This window comes from Malaclemys terrapin, chromosome 7 (genome assembly GCF_027887155.1).
Source record: "Malaclemys terrapin pileata isolate rMalTer1 chromosome 7, rMalTer1.hap1, whole genome shotgun sequence".
In the NCBI taxonomy this organism is placed as follows: Eukaryota; Metazoa; Chordata; order Testudines; family Emydidae; genus Malaclemys; species Malaclemys terrapin.
The window spans coordinates 4,861,670-4,880,136 of NC_071511.1; positions in this window are offsets into that span (position 1 = coordinate 4,861,670).

An 18,467-nucleotide genomic window follows, 5' to 3' on the forward strand; every position below is an offset into this window, starting at 1 on the left:
GCATTTGTTGCTTGTTTAACTGAACGCTCCGTTTGAAGAGACTTGGCATCACCTGTTACTACTTGAGGCATCTTATAATGAAACTGTGGATCAATAATGCATGACTTGGGCGGTTTGGATCTGATCACAGCTTGCTTGGTGCTGCTGACCAGCATGCAGAATCCCCTCTTTGGGTTAGACCAAGGGTGGGCAAACTACTGCCCACAGGCTGGATCCAGCCCCTCAGGGCTTTGGATCTGGCCCGTGGGATTGCCACCCCCAGGGTGCTGTGGGCCCCGCTCCATTCCGGGAAGCGGCTGGCACCACGTCCCTCCGGCCTCTGGGGGAGTGGGGTCAGAGGGCTCCGCGTGCTGCCTTTGCCTGTGGGTACCTCCCCCAAAACTCCCATTGGCCGGGAATGGGGAGCTGCAGCCAATGGGAGCTTTGTGGGAGGTACCCATAGACAAGGGCAGCACGTGGTGCCCTCTGCCTCCCTCCCCCAGGGGCCAGAGGGATGTGGTGCCGGCTGCTTCCTGGAGCGGCATGGGGCTGGGGCAGGCAGGCAGGGAGCCTGCCCTGGCCCCGGTGCACACCCCTGCCACCCTGGAGCCGCTCCAGGTAAGTGGCGCCGGGCCGGAACCCACACCCCAAACCCCTCCTGCACCCCACCCCCAACTTCCTGCCCTGAGCCTCCTGCCGCACACCTCCTGCACCCCAACCCCCTGCCGTGAACCCCCTGCCTACACCCCAAACCCCTCCTGCACCCCAACCCCCTTCCCTGAGCCCTCTTGTACATCCCACACCCCTCCTCTGCCCCCCTTCCCGCACACCACACTCCTTCCCACACCCCAACCCCCTGCCCCAGCCCTACATTCATGGCCCTGCATGCAATTTCCCCACCCAGATGTGGCCCTCGGGCCAAAAAGTTTGCCCACCCCGGGTTAGACTGTCCCTAGCTCCAGCATAGGAGCACAGGCTCTCCCATCCAGCCTGTGTAATGTGTTAGGGTCACCCAGACTGCAGCTGTGGGCCTGAAACGGAGAACAGGGGAGGCTTGTGGGCAGGATAGCATGATCATCCAGCGTGCAAAGAGGTGGGGGATGGGTGGAACCAAGGGTCTGTCCTCCCCCACTTCCCTTTGAACAAGTCATGCATGAAAGGAACAGGAAACTGCATCCTAAATAGGGGTGGTGTAATTTACTCCCCCATCATGACTGGGGCACAGGCAATCTGACCTAGTGGTCAGGGCCAGAATCAGAGGCCAGGAACCAAGCCAGGGGTCAGAGCCAGTGCAGCATCCAATCAGGAAGTCTCAGTGGCCCTGACGATTTCTTGTGCTTCCTTCTGGTTTAAATAAACTGGTCTGGCCAGTCTGTGGGGCCAGGCATTGTCCCCCAGTCAGGATTCTCGTGGGCGGTGCCTCTGGGAGGGGTCAGAGTTCTGCTAGCGCCTTGCTGCCTGGGTGAGCTGCCTAGTGGTGGCCAGGTTGTGAGGGCTGCACGGGAACCTGTAGGCCCGTCCATTCTCCCACCCCAGAGCAAGAGGGAAGCAAGGCAGGAACTGTGACACTCTGAACCCCAGTTTCTTGCTGGAGCGTCGCCTGGGTCAATGCAGCCACATCTGCCCCCTAACTCCTGGCTCCGCCTGAAGCCCTATATGCTTAGGGTGACAAGTCCTTCTGGGTGTATGCAACAGTGCACCCTAGGGTTTGCCATTCAATGTTAGAGCAGTTCTGTGTTGGTGTCTTGGGTGGCGTGAAAAGGTTTTCCTGGCTGCTTAGTGCACATGTTGGAATTACACGCAGAAAGTAAAAAAGTGCACATTCCTTCTGACCCTCTTGATCATGGTTTACATCTACTTACTTGATTTGACATCACACATCTTTCTTTAGATGCATTTCTTTGGATCTGTGCCCACTTAAACATGGGCACCAAACATCATAACAACATGGGGAAAAAGAGAAGTGAGCCCCAAAATGTTTGCATGCAGAGCTGAACTTCCCCAGAGCACCAGTGTGTCCAGGGACAGCCTTTTGGTACCAACTCATCCCCGTGCTAATGACAAGGCAACAGAATTGTGTATACAAAGTGCTATGGATATTTTATCTTCTTCAAAACCCTGAGGAACAAGGTAATATATATTTTCTGTGCGCTAGTTTATCAGGAACCTTAAAGCTGCTGGTTATAAAGGGAATACAGTCAGTGCAGTCGTTTACAGGGAATTATTTGTCCTCCATAAAAACCTGTGTCTGCACTTGATTTGTAGTGAACATTTAGCAGTGAACAAATTGCAGCTCAGAGGAACAGTCTCCCCATAACGTGGGAAGAGAGAGGTCAATTGTCTGGAGGACTATGGCACTGCTTCCATAGTTGTGGCTCCCTCAGGACGTGTACATTTTTTGTGCTCAAAAGGGGTGATGTGTACCCTGGGCTGAGGGCCCTAAGTCATGAGAACACCTGTCGGCCCTCAGCCCAGCATGAATGCCACCCCAAAACAACTACAGGTGGGCTTCTGACTCTGATTTGTCTATGTCTGGGCCATCCTTTGCAAATTTGGCTTTTTATGTGAATAATATATCCGACTGATTGGGGGGCGGGGGTGGGGGGAGAGCTCCCTACAAAGTACAAAGCTTCATTTCTTCTGCAGAAGCACTTTATCGGTGGTGCTATTTACTAATGGTAGTGCCCAGCAAGTGCCATGCCCTTTCCAAAGAGCATGTGGCATTTACTGGGGACTGTGCCCTTAAACACTGAGCTTCCCAAGCAGAGAGTCTGGGTGGGGCACTGAATTTCTGGTTCTGCCCAGCGGGTTGGGACACACACGGAATACAAGCAGATCTCTTACCAGTACTGTAAGCACTGAGTGATCACTGGTACCACACAGTGGTAGAAATGGGGCTCTAACAAGCTGAACGAAAGTTGGGTTATTGGCCTAGCTGGCGTGATCACTAAAAGCGACTGTTTTACAGCGTCTGTTGTATTTCTGCTGTCTAAAACAGAGGCACAGTCGTCAAAAGGCAACTGCCGGCTAGCAGCACGGCCAGGTCCAAATGCTCCTGAAAGCTGCGGAGAGTGCTACACTAGCGAGTTAGAATGGCTTGCTATGCTAGACTGGCTGCATTTTTCTCATGGGATGCCTGAAGGAGGGACTCATGGAACAGTGTGTGACACTTCACCGCTGTGTTGGTGGCGGGGTGGAGGAGGCAAAGAGTGAAGTTGTGGGGGGGAAATAAAATGTAACCGGTGCTACTGTAGAGGAAGAGGAAAGCCAGCCCGCAGAAATCTGCTCTCTCAAAGATCTCAGAAATGGAAAGTCTCAGAAGGCTGTAAGAGGCTATCCCCCTTTGTCCAGCAGGTGGTAAGGGCCAGAGGGACAGGTCGAATGGTCAACAAACACCTGTGCTAGACAGGTCGGAGATGCACAAGCATTGCCATCCACATTTTCAAGAGTAGGCCCTGAACTTCTCCCCACAAAATTGAATATGCACAACCCAACTCCCTACCTGCAAATCTGGGAACTAGATTCTAACTTGTGCAGTAGTGGAGCAACCAGGCTCGGGACCCCTCTGTGCTAGTTAGTGTGCCTACAGTTAGTAAGATAGATGTGCAATTCCTTGATTCGGGCATGCAAATGTCGGGTCTGTGTTCCCTAATGAAGCACATACAATTTTTCCAGGGGAGCAAGGTAGTGGCCCTTTCTGCAAACGTGACCTTTAGTGACCACCTAAATCCACCCTCCAACCTCTCAAGCCAGTGTGGCATCCACCTGTCTTGGGGAGGTGAGAGACTCAAAGGCAAGACCTGATGGTAATCTAGAAAAGGCCCACCCTTGGATTTCTACACAGGAATTAAGAGTCAGCTTTCTGGTCTGCATAAAATGAAGGGCAAAGCCTCTGGAGAGTCAATAACGCGCTAGTTAAAGAGTTTTCTAATTGACTTTAACAGGATGCCATTACCATCTAGTTTGTCAGTTTCACCCATCTTTACCCCATGGGCTGCTGTGTAGCAAAGGGAATGGTTCCGAGGAGGCTGACTGGTCCATAGAATCATAGAATCAGAGAATCTCAGGGTTGGAAGGGACCTCAGGAGGTCATCTAGTCCAACCCCCTGCTCAAAGCAGGACCAATCCCCAACTCAATCATCCCAGGCAGGGCTTTGTCAAGCTGGGCCTTAAAAACCTCTAAGGAAGGAGATTCCACCACCTCCCTAGATAACCCATTCCAGTGCTTTACCACCCTCCTAGTGAAAACGTTTTTCCTAATATCCAACCTAAATCTCCCTCACTGCAACTTGAGACCATTGCTCCTTGTTCTGTCATCTGGTATCACTGAGAACAGCCTAGATCCATCCATCCTTTCAGGTAGTTGAAAGCAGCTATCAAATCCCCCTTCATTCTTCTCATTCACGGGCTATTATATATAACGAGCCTTTGCAAACCTAGCTCCTGGCTAATTATCCTGGGGTTATTCTATAAACAATTACAGAGAAGTATCCATTTATCACGTGATCATCCACCGCCCCAGGCAGCACTCTGGGTTATTTAGTTATTTGTTTATTTTATTAACATGTAGCTAGCTTGTCCAGTGCTGTTGCCCATTTATTTTTATTTTACGTCTATAGATCATTTTCTCCCTAACTATCCCCACCTTCATTACAAGGCTGGATTGAGCAAACCAGCACCTGGATCCAGCCACGTTGCGGAGGGATGATGTAGACAGAGACAGAGCCATCCTCCAGTCCACGCCTCGACAGATTTTTCCTCCTCCTTTTTCTCGCCCATGGATGGTATCTTTCTCCAAGCCCTCATGGCCCATATAGACTCCCTGACTTTCCCACTCAGTCCTTCTTGCCCTGCACAGACTGGTCTTTTTTTTTTTCTGTGTTCTGCCTCCCTAGCTCCTCTCACTGGCAACCACGTAGCGTTTATACTGCGTCCTTGCCACCAGGCGGCTGGCCTGTCTGTCAGCGAGAGATGCTGTGCCCTTCTCAGTCTGATCAGCTGGTCCACACCTCCCCCGTCCTCCCCAGGGCAGAGTCTGGCAGCATGTTCAGCCCTGCTGAGCCAGGTATGCCACCCAAGGGCTGCCCTTTCTCCCTTGCACCTGGGACTTGGCTCACTCATGGGTCACCCTAGTGCCTCTCCTGTCTCTGTTATTGAGGCTCCTGCCAGCCGCCGCTGGAGCAGGCAGCCAGATGGCAGCAATCCCCAGGGAGGTGCTTTGTCTGCCTCTCCCCATTCCTAATCCCTTCCCATAGGTCACAACATCACTCCCAGAAGCAGCCAGGATTGGGGAGAACAGATGCTACTCCCTTCCTCCCAGGGACTCTCCGGACTCCCAGTGCTGGTGTGCTAAGGTCACCGGGAAGGTGCGCTCTCGCTGCTCTCCTGTTCTGACTTACAAGCAGCTGCTGCATCTGGCTACAATGGGGGCCCCAGTGAATGCTAAGACCGGAACTCAGGTATCCAGTATTAATGCCTCCCTGAGGCACCTGCCAATGAAGCCTGTGAGTCCAAAAGCATTTCCTTGCCCTTGGCTGCTGCACTGCCTGCCAGTGTAGTCAGGCGCGTGATGTCGGGTGGCATTTGGCAATTAAAATAAATACACCTTCTGCAAAGTGTTACAGCCAGAGAAAGGGCCAGGTGGAGCCACCGTCCCACTCGCTCGCTCGAGTTCTGCGCTTGTCACACTCCATGGCTCGGTTCTGGTTTGGCTGCAATTTGGGCCGGAGCATGACTGATGTTACTGACGGGTTTAGTGACTGGACACACGCCAGGAGCAGAGCTACTGCAGATAGTAGTGAAGAATCCTAGGCCATCAGGTGTTTGCTGGGAATCACTTTGGGAAGAGCGACCAGATTGGGAATTACGGTGCCACGTCTCATCAGTCGTTATCACAGGAAACACTGGAACAGCACAGATGCTATGCTAGTGCACCCATCCAGTGCATCTTCCTGTCTCCAGTGCCAGCCTATGAGGAGAACCAGCGTGCTACATTTGGCACTGGTTTTCACCCATCGCCTTCACTGGAGATGCACAGGGTGTAAGTCAGTGCAGAATTTGCCCTACCGAGCTCCGGGCCAATGATACAGTACCACACTACGGGAGCCAGGAGCTCTCTAGGCCCAGTTCGAGGTGCAGTGTTTCAGCAGAAATAGCTCCTTCAGGTTTCATCATCGCCAGGTGTCTCTGAGCAAGGTCACAGAGCTCAGAACTGGGCCCTCATTCACCCCAAAGTCTGTGCTGCTGGAAGATGGCGTGAGCCCTGGAGAAGCCTCCAGCACTCAGGAGCGACCCACCAGTGAGGAGAAGCAGCTGACATCTCTGCTCCTGGGGAGGGCTCACAGTGGCCTATCACAGTCCAGAATTGGTTGGCATATCCCAGGGGAGCACATCCTAGCTAGGAGATGCCCGGATTCAGCGCATACCCCATGCAGGCTCTGTCTGCAGGGCTGCTACCTCTGCAGATTGTAAAGCTGGGCTCCCTGTGACAGCAGAAACATTACCTGTCTGGTTGTGGTGATTTCCTCAACTGGTGCAAGGCTCCAAGCTGTGGTAGCTGCCATCTAGGGAGAGTCTGCCTCATGGTGTTTGATTATAGGAGTGCCAGTTTATAAGAAGAGAACGCCTCACTTTTTGGAGACCATGACAAAGGGTTTGTAATATCATTATTGAACATTTTTATGATGGAAGCACTTAGAGGGCAGATAGATCAGGGTCCCATTGGGGTGGGTGCTGTACAAACAATGGGAAAGGACAGACCCTGCCCCAAAACTTGCTGTCTGAAAAGGCGAGAACTGGTTGGGAATCTTTCGATGGTCCTTTTTCAGCAAAAAAAAGTTTCATTCATCGAAACTGAAACTGTTGGCAACAATATTGAGTTTTATGAGATGCCTGACTCACAATGTTGTTGGTAAAAGAAGATCTGAGGTTGTCAAACCAGAACGTTCTGGATTTTCAAGTCAAAATGACTTTTTGTTTAGGAATTGTTGCAAATTTACATGACAATATGTAAGGTTAAGTAAAGGAAAATGCTCGAAATTGAAACAAAACAGTTTGAAGTGACCTAAACAAAATGTTTGGATTGACCTGAACTGAAAATTTTATTGGATTTTTGCTTCATGAAAATTTGAGACTGACTATTGGGACAGAACGTTTTTTGAAATGCGGAAAATTTTAACAGGAAAACCATTTCCCAATCAATCCTAAAGAAAATCAACCATAACTGGTGGATGAGACAGACCAGTAGGTTGGGGTGGGGGTGGGGAGGAACTGAGTAACAAAAATAATAAGCTGTGCATTGTTCTTATCCAATCAGGAGTGGAAATCACAGCTGGCTACCTGCCTTGCTGTTATCAGGTTGCAATTTCCTCTATACAGTATGGAAGAGGTGAATTTGGGGGAGAGATTTGATGGAGGATATCATTGCATTTTGACTGGCTTTCCACACAGACTCAGTAAAGTTTCATGAGACACTCAATGCTGTGCATTTCCAGAGAGCAGAGGGTCAACTATTATCCTCACGGCGTCTTTTGCAACCTTGATCCAGCTGAAATGGAAATATCGCACGGCTGGAGGCAGCACACAAAGGATCAAGACCTGGCTGGCAGGTTTGAAAGGCTGATTTTATGACATGGAAATGACAAACGCCAACCCAGTGAAGGGTTTTTTAAAAAAACAAGCCAGTTCAGAACAGTGATTTGCCCACAGCTCTTTGTTATACTGTGGAATAGCATAAGAGGCAGAGCACCTCTAGGACCTCTGCATTGCCTTGTGGATGTGTGTGAATGGAGGACGTAGAACTACCAGTGTTCAGGTCTTATAAGGTTCCATGTGGGGATTCCATGCATGGGGCTAATAGCAGCTAAGGCAAGACTTGTTTCACCAGTGGAGCAACACTAGCACAATCCTGGAATTACACAGTGGCAAAATAGCTCCTATGCTTATATCAAATACAAGGATTATGTCTTGAGTCTACTCTGTTTCCCTTGTTGAATAAATGATCTTGACTAGAGGATTCTCTTACTTGCTTGGCATTTGCAGAGAGATATTTAATGTGTTACCTGTTTCCCCACATTCTAACATAGCCTGGCTGACTGTGCCGTCTCTAATCTGCCAAGAGTAAAATGGTTGGATTTCTGACCATACCACGATCCACAGAAACAAATCTTGGAGGAATGTTCAAATTTGCATTTTTTTTGCCAGCAAATCCAAGGACGACTGTCCATTCTTCTCTGGAAGCACAACCTTATTTTGGTCGGCGCCTTTGTGTCCATTCTCTCTCGTCCCCCTTCCCCAACCAAATGGACAGGACAGTTTTGCTGTTTGTCTTCAGTCTTAGAGTAAAACAATTCCCTTTTAGACTGCACATCTGTTCTGAAGCGGGGGTGCAAGGAAAATCAAATCAAGATAGCTTTTTCAGTTCCACAGCTCTGGTCCCGGCTGTCTCAGACTGACACTTCCCAGATGCTCTGAGCAATGATTTGGCCGATTTTGCTGGAGATAAGGTAGGAAGCTGTCAATTAAAAGCTGCACCGCAGAAAATGAAATGTCTATGGAAAGGTTTTCTTGGAGCATGTCTCAAAGCACAATTCTTCATTGCTACCGCAGAGATCTACAGAAATTAGATGCTGAGGATAACATAGATGAAGAATAAACAAACATCCACCTTGGTCTGAGATGATGATTTCTAGGGTACTGAAATAAATATCAAGTATAGCACAGAACATAATAGCAACTTTCTCTGTTAGCACCTATGCTTTGAATATATCCATTGGGGTAACACAGTGCCATCAGTAGGACAATCTGCTATATACCGACGATTCATGTTATAAGTAAATTTTCATGCAAATCACCTTTTTTTGTTGTTGCTAAAAATACTATTGTGAGTATTTTGGGAAAGAGTCACCACTAGGGTACTCCAGCTTCATGCTGCTCTAGCGCGATTGGATTTTAGATAAAAGTGTGCTTATCAGGTGGCTTTGGGGAGCTGGGAATGTGGTGAAGAGAGAGATGGTATCGGTTCAGTGGTACAAGTACAGGCCCAACACTATCACTGGTTTGTTATATGACTTTGGGCAAGGAATTTAACCTCTCCACGCCACCGTTTTCCAATTTCCACCGTAGACAAATACCTGCTTCATGGGAGATTATGGATGCTTAATTAGTAAACTATTACATGTAAAGTGCTTTGAGTTCCCTAGACGCAAGGTGCTATAAACATGCAAAGAACTACACATGTCTTTCTGCACTCTTGCAGCAGTGGCTTTCTGAACCTTGAGTCAGAGCGGCCAGGGAAGGCAGATGTACAAGGCAGCTTAGCATCTTTGGAAAGGTACCTACATTATTCCGGGTCCGCTCCCAATAACAGCTGAACACAAATGAGTTGGCCTCATCTCAAGTGGGTTCGGGACAAAAACCCACAGGAAAAGGCCACACACCCAGTTCAACTGAAGCAGACACTGGCAAGAGTGTTTGCACCAATGGGTGATGATTCAGTAGTACTTTACACCCAGTTTGTGCAGATGTAAATACCGTTACAAGGTGCAATGCAGCTGAGAATGATGCTCATTAACGCTAACGGAAGCTACCCATGTGAATGAAGGGAAGAATATTCTCTTCAGATTCTCTTATCTTGTCCATTTTATCATTCCTTAATATTTGACCCCAAATCTCATACTCAATGCTTGATACACTAATACAGGTGGTGTGGAAGCTGGGAACGGATCACTTGAAGATTCCCTGTTCTGTTCATCCCCTCTGAAGCACCTGGCATTGGCCCCTGTTGGAAGACAGGATACTGGGCTGGGTGGACCTTTCATCTGACCCAGTGTGGCCGTTCTTATGTATGAACATTCAGAGACAGAAAATACTCTGACATTGGGAAGCATGAGTAAACATCAGCACTATGGATAGCTCCACGGTAGGGGACATCTTGGATCCTATTCATCCCAGGTCTAACATCACTGAAATCAATAGTTTTATGCTAGGGATGGATTTAACTCCTTCTCTACAGCGTTGTGTAACATAGGATCCAGGAGTCTAGAATACCACAAAATCTTTCTAGCAAAGTTACACAGCTGATGAACCTAATGATGCAGAGAAACAGCAGTAATTAATTCTGTGCATTGCCACTGACTAATTTGTATGTTTTATTGGAAGCAACAGAGCGTTGAAGTAGGCATTTTCTTGCCAAGTTTCCTTTGCTGTTCTTTAAAAAAAGCTCTTGTCCACCTGCATTTAGAACAGGTCCTTCCACTTCAGACAGGACAGTGGGGTAGCGGCAGCAGCTACCAGCTAACATCACACATAGAGTAACAATAAATAGCTACCTCTTATCTACCAGTTTTCTTGTGTTGTGTCTCAGAGCACTTTTTAAAGGGGAGTCTGTATCACTATCCCTATTTTACAGATGAAGAAACTGAGGCACAGGAAGTAACTTGCCCAATATCGCCCATTATCCAAGCGGCAGAGCTGAGGCCTTGCTCTGTTGTCTCTTAGTCTAGGGCTCTAAGGCACTAGACCACATTGGTTAGCTAATACAGCTCCTACAACAATGAGACTCCAGGTATGTTTGGGCTGATTTTTAATGCAGTCCCTGCTGAATCCTGTCCAAGGATGATCATGACGCTATTTTAGCTCTACATTTTATTTAAATAAGATAACTAAACAACCTACAGATTTCTGCTTTTTCCATTTCAGCAGCCAAAGCATCACTGAAGGAAGCCAGCAATGGCAGAGAGGAAAAGGAGTGCACGCTTATGCCCAGTGAAGAGTTAATGCTTGCTGGATTTACAGTGGCTGGAAAAAGACTGTAGCATCAGCTAAACTCCTATGGCTCAAAGCGCAGGGAGAAAGTAAGCAACACTTCATTGTGAATTACTGTAGCCACAAAAATATGTCAACAGACAACACAATCTCTGAACGAGTCAGCACTTTGTATTACTGGAGACTGCTGTCTAGGAATAGGCTTGTACTGGGTTTTCCCTTCAGAAATCTATAGACACTTCAGCACTGTCGTGAGAGTGCATTAAAATGTCAATCACTGCAGACACTAAAGGTGAATTAACAACCGCTCAGTGGGTTCTTGGAGAGGAACTGCATTTTTATAGATTTCTGTGTGACCAGAAGGGCAAAACTTCATAAACTGTGGTTTTCAACCTGTGGTCCACAGACCCCTGAGGGTCTGCAGACTATGTTTAAGATTTACATAGGGGTCCACACCTCTGTTTGAATATTTTAGGGGTTTGCAATGAAAAAAGGTTGAAAACCACTGTGGTAGGACATATCTTTCAGAAAAGTCTTGCATCTGGTTATGGAGAACCTACCACATTCCCTAGGTAATTTGTTCCGATGGTTAATTGCCCTCTGTCAAGAAGTGGATTCACCGCTAAAATTCCTCCTCATGGCTGGACATGGTGTGACGTAGAAAGCATTCCTCTCTAGTTCCCCCTGCTGATGGTTGCTCCAGCCTGTGGTGGTCTCTCCTCCCAGAACTTGGCTGGATCATGGTTGAGCCCCACCCTTTTCAGGGTAACAGAAGTCTAACAAGTAACAGTCCAGATGTCTTTACAAAAAGGTCTTCGGCTCCAACTCTGGTCCCGGTGGTCCTCACACCCTTCTCTTGGGGCTCTCCGCCACCCTTGTCACTTCCCTGGCCTCCCACCACCTCACTAGTGGCTGGTAGGGAAACCCAGACCTCCCCATTCCTCTAGGTTCCAGCCCAGGGATTCTGTAGTGAGCAGGCAAGGTCTGTCTACTCAGACCCACCCCTTCTACCTCCCTGGGCTTCTTTCTGCCATAGCCTTTTACAGGTCTTCTCTCCACAGTCTCTCTAGTTTATACCCTGCTTTCAAGGCCAGGACTTGCCCCTGGAAACCTCCTGATTAAGAACCAACATTACAACTTAACCCAACTTCTGCCCTCCTCAGACTTGACTTGTTATCCTCAGTTTCCCTTACACAATTCTCCCAGGGCTCGCTTTCTCTGGAAGTCCAAATCCTGCCCTTTGATCAGGGCTCAGCCTCAGCACTTGGTCCACCCTGGTAGCTGCTCCATGACTCTCCTGGCCTCTCACCAGACTTCGGTACTCAGGAGAGGAGCCCAGGGCCAACTCTCCCTCTGGGATTCCTACTTGACCCAGTCTCTCTACTCTCCAGTCCCAGAGAGTGACTGCAGAGTTCCTCCCCATCTCCCTGCAACCTCTTTCTAATCTGGGCTTCCTCTTATGACAGTTGCCATCCAGTTCCTCCCCCAGTAGGGCTTCATCTTTAGTTAAACTTGGCCCACCCTCCAGGAGCAGCTAGAGAGCATGATCAGCCTCTCGGGCCTGCATCAACCCATTCCTCCTCTATGTGGGGTGCACACCCCCTTCTCACCCTCCCTGTTAAAAAAAATGCACCTTATTTCTAGTCTCTTTCTCTAGCTTCATCTTCCAGTCCTTGCATCTTGTTATGCTTTTGTCTACTAGACTAAGAGCCCTCTTCTAGCAGAGGTATTTTCCTTTGTAGACCATGACCAAGTTGCCTCTTAACCATCTCTTGGATAAACTAAATAGATTGAGCTTCATTAGTCTCTCACTCTCAGATCATTCATTTCATTTGTTGTCTGGATTCCTTGATCTTTTCTCTGTATATCTACATGAGCTTAGACTTGTCCCTTTCTTCTATTATCAATTTCCATTCACACCTGGACAGTCATGTGTCTCTTTGTAGAAGTACACAAAGCAAATGGTAAACAGGAACTATGAAAGCAGCCGTCTCTATTCCCAGCCTACAGTCTCCTCCCCTGTCCAATCTGTTAAGATTCTTCCAATGATGATATCAAACAGGAGAAAGAAAGCCACTACTAAGCCACTTTCCTTTGATATTTTCTCTTCCCTTCACATTGTAACCTTATTGGGTCAGTGAGTAGGTGAGTAGGGAAAGATTGCTTTTATTTTACGGACATATGGATGTGACTAGGTCTCAGCATCCTGTAAATGAAATTATTCTCCTTCCCTGAAGTATCCTGCTAATTCATCTCAGACAAGTCACTACTCATTCTGTTATCAGTTTATGTATCATTCCTAATGCTGGGTGAATCATTGACAATGACAACAACAAAAATGTACCAGTGAATTTGGCCTCTTCTTCTGTTTTCATAATATCTTCGAGCAGATTGTGATTTCTCTGAATGTATTCGGTATTTTAAATGATCTGACAGTGGACTTCGTAAATCGCCTTAACTCTTGAACACAGATACATGGCTTGCAAATACTAGATACCAGCTCTTCCAGTCTGTTGGCTAGTTGTGTTAAAATCATGGAATTGTTTCCGTGCCCTGAGTGGATAAGTGCTCAGGACTTCCAGTGGGAACTCACTCACACAGGCAAATAGAACCGTCACTTTCCATGAGTCGCATACGCAACTTTGAAACTCACTATCTGCAAACATTCCTGCTAGTAACGCTCAGCCACGTGAAGGGCTCCGGATAGTAAACATCGGAGGGATGGGAGCAGAGCCAAAGCAAAATCCGTTGCAAATGTGACTACCGGGAAGAGGGAAATTTGCAGTTCCCACAGCTCTATCCAGTCTATTGCTTGGTCTGCTCCACAGAGGCTACAGCCTCAGCTTGGGGGGGGCAGTCGTTTAGCTCACGCAGTAGATGCTTATGACATTCATTCTGTAGGTCCCTGATTCAGTCCCTGGAGCTGACCAGGATGGTGGTAATCACATGGATTTCTGTGCAGTATCTTTAATATTTTTCCAGTCCCGGCTTTTCCTTTTAACAGCGTCATCATTATTGCCCAGGCATCTGCCTTCTTGGAATGCTTGTCGTACCCTCATTCCTTACTCCTCCCCATTTGCTTGCGCCCATTCATAAGCTGTCTGCAGCCTGTTTCTCTTAGCATTTGTCCTTTTTTTTTTTGGTTTATGTTTTTCATTTCTCTTCCTCCTGCCCATGAATCACAACTGCAACTAGCTGTTTCTTCTCTCCGCTTGCCTGAAAGAGCTAGCCAAACTGTATGTGCAGCCATGCATGTGACTGGACAGCCAGGACATCTGAAGTGATGACTTGGCACTTAGCAAGTCATGGAAAATGGCTGAGTCATCAAACCTTTTAGTGAGCTGCTGGGGAAAATAAGCACTTGATGCTGACTATGATTTACGGATATCTAGAGGGCCTTGAGAAAGGGCCCTCTTAACACACACATTAACCCAAATTAGAAGATGGCTGACAGTGATCCGATGATCCAATTTCTGCAAAATGCAAACACTGTATGTACACTCCGAAGGCCTGACACCTCTCTTCATTTTGTTCTTAAGCACATAAAGCCTGTACACTTATTTGTATTAAAGATAGGTTTCTTCTCCACGTTATTAATACATGTTTTAGAGGTTTTGTAAATGTACTTGGCATGGAAAAAACTTGTGGCTTAAGGGATAATCATATTAAAAGGGGAAATAATTTAATTATATACATAATAAACCTCTTCAATTAGGAACACACTGAATATCTCCAGCATTTTTGGGGGTCTGGGGTGACAATAATTTTAAAGCAATATATAATTTAAACTGGTAAGGGCCAGTTTGTGCCTGAGAAACTCCACTGATTTCTGTACACAAAGTTACATGAATAAGCAGGATCGGGGCCCTGTACTCCACAGTCTCGCTGGGTCTCCCCTCCCCGGGGAACCCTCAGCCCCCTATCCCCAACTCGCCTCATTCTTGGGCTGCTGCCAGTCACCATCTAGCCCCCGCTCGCTGGGGCAGACTGCAGTATAGGCCACTCATCATTGGCAAGGAGGGTTCGGACCTGCTGCCTCTGCCTACCCCTGGGCTGCCCTCTGCAACCCCAGTACCTTTTCCGGCCTTTAGCAAGGCCTGCAGCCTGGGGGTTTTCCAAGCCAGAGCTCCCCAGCCCTTCTAGCCTTTCCCCATCCCTGCTCCAGTCTAGGTACCCTGCTCAGCTCCCAGCAGCCAGGCCCATCCCTCTCAACATCTAGAGAGAGACTGTCTTTTGGCTTTTGGCCCCCGACCTCTTATAAGGGCCAGCTGGGCCCTGATTAAGCCAGCCACAGCTGTGGTCAGCTACCCAGTCAGCTTCCCCAACCGTTCTTAATCCCTCTCACCCTTCCAGGGCCGGAGCAGGGTGACCACCCCACTACAGGCCCAGAGAGAGTTCTCATTGTGTTGTGTGGCGCACTGGCCCCCGGTGCAGAGAGCCATAGCAAAGCTGCCTGGGGAGTGAGGGGAAGGGAAGGGAAAGGTGGGCAGTGCAGCTGTATTCCCCCCTTTTCTCCCCCACCCCATGCTGTGGTAAGGGGTCTGGCACCAGGCCCAGACAGAGTGTTGCATAGGCCGTAATGGGGGTCAGGCCACAAGTGGGGCAATGAGATCCACTATCACAGGGTTCACGCACCACTCACGGCGCCGCCTGCTGGCCATCCTGGGGATTAGCTCTGCCCGCCTGCGCTCTCCTTCCGGTGGGGTCTTCCCCTCTCTCGCCTGACTCTACTGCCCCGCTCACTGCTGAATCTGCAGCTTCCTCTTCGTGGCTTGGCCCTCCGGCCAGGTCACTAAAGTTCTCCCCTTCCGGGGAATTCAAAGGCTTTCCAGACCCTGCTCTCTGGCTGGCATCTCCAACGCCCTGTGCCACTACCCAGTGGCCAGTAGGGGAACCCAGGCCCGCCCTCTACACTGGGTTCCAGCCTGGGGACACTATAACAAGCACCCAAGGCCTATATCTCCTTAGTCCTCACTGCTGTTTCCATGGGCTTCTTCCAACATTACTGGCTTCTCCCCTCTCTGGGTTTGCCAGCTTCTTAACTCCCTCCACTCAGGGACTGACTGAGAGCCCCGTCTGGCCTGGCACAGCTGAACCTACTCCTAATTAGTGCCAGCTCCCTGGCTCCAGGTGCATCTGGGGGAAGTTAATTAGCCTGCCTGGCCACCTTCCAAGCCAGAGTGGAGCGGATGTCCCATCACATCCACCTTTAAAAAGATCCATGTTCCTGGCACCCCATGCAACTAGATTGGATGGCCATGGCTGCAACAGCTGTTCCACCCATCAGCTTTGCATTGGTGGGTAGATTTCATCTTCCCCACCGCCTGCACCTGAGAGAGTCTGATTGCTTGGATGTTATGCAATGGATGTAAATTGGATTTCACCCTTCGGACACAGTCCTGCAAAAGTTCACGCATTGGAACTACTTGTTTCAATAAAGTTCCCCATGTGCAGGAGCCTTTGCTGGATGGGTTCCATTTGGCAAGCCACCTGGGGCAGGGAGCCAGTTGATGCTCCGCACTGATCTCCCCGAGCACAGCCCCGTCTACAATGTAATAGGGCAAGTGAGAGGAGAATTAATCTCCCCCTACCTCCCCCCGAAGTTGGGATGATTCTTCTGTGCAAACAACCATTTTTAACCTGGGGACAATGCTGAAGCTCTCCCTCGTGGTTCTGCAAATGGTTCTACAAGGTCGTCACATTGTCTGTTTCAGTTTGTGAAATGCCCACCACGGACCCCAGTGCAAACTTTTAAAACATAAAGGAAGGATCCAAAGGAAAATAGCATCCCGCCGCCGTCTCGAACAGTCTCGCAGAATAAACCAACAAGCCAGATAAAGCATAAAGCTCCATTCTCCCTGCCCCCCTGTCCAGTGCCCCTGGCCATTCATGTCTTGCCAAATGTCCAAGATGATAGATCTGCCTTTGGTAAAGATCAACGCAGAGGGGGGTTTCAGACCTAGGAAGTGAGCTGGAGGTGGAGGATTGTGTTTCAGAGTCAAGGCTGCTCCACACCTCCCCCCTTTTAAAGCAGGGAGCTGATGGCTCAAACACACCCACTGATTACAGTATTGTACTGTTGGTAGCCCTGATCCCGCAAGGAACTCTGTTGGGCAGGAGGGTCTCTCCCCACCCCTTTGTTTAAGACTACTGCACTCTGGTTCCAAGTCACGTGGAAGCACTTTACGGGACAATCCATCCGTCCATCGCAGGCATTCCCCATTGCGCACGCAGCTTCGAGTTGCCAGGGACAGACGTACAGGGAGGAAACTTTTTTAACAACAAAATGTGATCTATTGGGCCTGTCTTTCCAAGCCTGGCTTTCCCACTGAGTACCTTCCTGGATCACATCCACGCTGGCTTTTATTTCCATAGGAAATCGCCAATAAAATGGAGCATAGACAGTAACAACCATGATTTATTGGCCTTGTTTAAGTAGCGGGGAAGTGTACATTTAATCAATTCTGCCTCCTGCTTTAGGGCAGGGGCGCTGGAACAGTTTGTATAGTGGGGGTGCTGAGAGCCATTGAACCAAACTGTAAACCCTGTATATGATGGAAACCGCTTCAAGCCCGGGGGTCCTGCAGCACTCCCTGCACCCCTAGATCCAGCACCTGTGCTTTAGAGCTCACTGCAGCTACTCAGTTCTATGTTAGGCTGCTTATGCATTTATTCGCTCTCTGTCAAGAGCAGATTTTGGATCCCATGATCCTTTTGGCCCTTGAATCCAAAATGCCCAACATTCCGCTGCAGAGAGGGCTCTGGGGAAGCTCAGTCAGTGGCGGGACTGTCCACTGCCCCCCAAGGCTGGCCAAAGACACCCCCTTTGAGATTCCATTTTCTATACCAATACAAACAAGTTACGTATCACCCTGCTGACATGGTTAGTCACTGCCCCTGATGTGGTTAGCTACCACCCATTACCTTGTACGTGTTGGTTCAATCAAAACATCTCTATCCATCACACTGTCATCCTGACCTTATCTTTAGGAGGGGTCAGAGTGTTCTTGATATTTTTTGTGGAGGGGGGAGGGTTTGTACCATACTTGGTACGCGGTGTTTTGGTACCACCACCCTTTTGGAATGTGTTTGTGTGTGTTCTGTGCCTAGCACTTCTTAGGAATGTGTGTTTCTGCAATATCAACCCTGTTCTTGCCAGATTCTGTGAGCAGGGCCTGCCTCTCATTCACTGCCTGACTTTGCTTTATATTAGCAAAGCTTTGACCACTACTTTAGCCCAGGCTTCAGAACTCAGACCAGGCCTCTGATACAAGGGCTTATGTCTCAGGTTCTCTTCCTACTACGAGAGGAACCCATTACATCCTTTCCCCAGGATCTGTCCCAACTGAACTTTTCTCTTCTTTGTTAAGTCCACCCCCTTCACCTGGTCACACTCTCCCCAGGTGCCCTCAGGTTACTAGCATTACCAGGTTCCTTTCACTCTTTTTGTGCCACTGCAGGGCTTACAGCCCATCAGAATAATAACAATATGTGGTACTACAAAATAGTTAAAAGAAAGCCACTTCCTTAGCACCTGGGTTTAGCTCTCCCCTTGGTGTCCAAGTGCCAGAAGCCTGAAGTTTCTCAAGGAGATAACATTATTGCTGCATTTATTCATGCCGAGAGCTGCTTCTCATTCTTTTAAAATTCAGACTGTTGGTGTGAGGGGAATTGGATGAAAATATCCTTTAAATAGCATGAACAATATTCAAACAGGAGTGAAT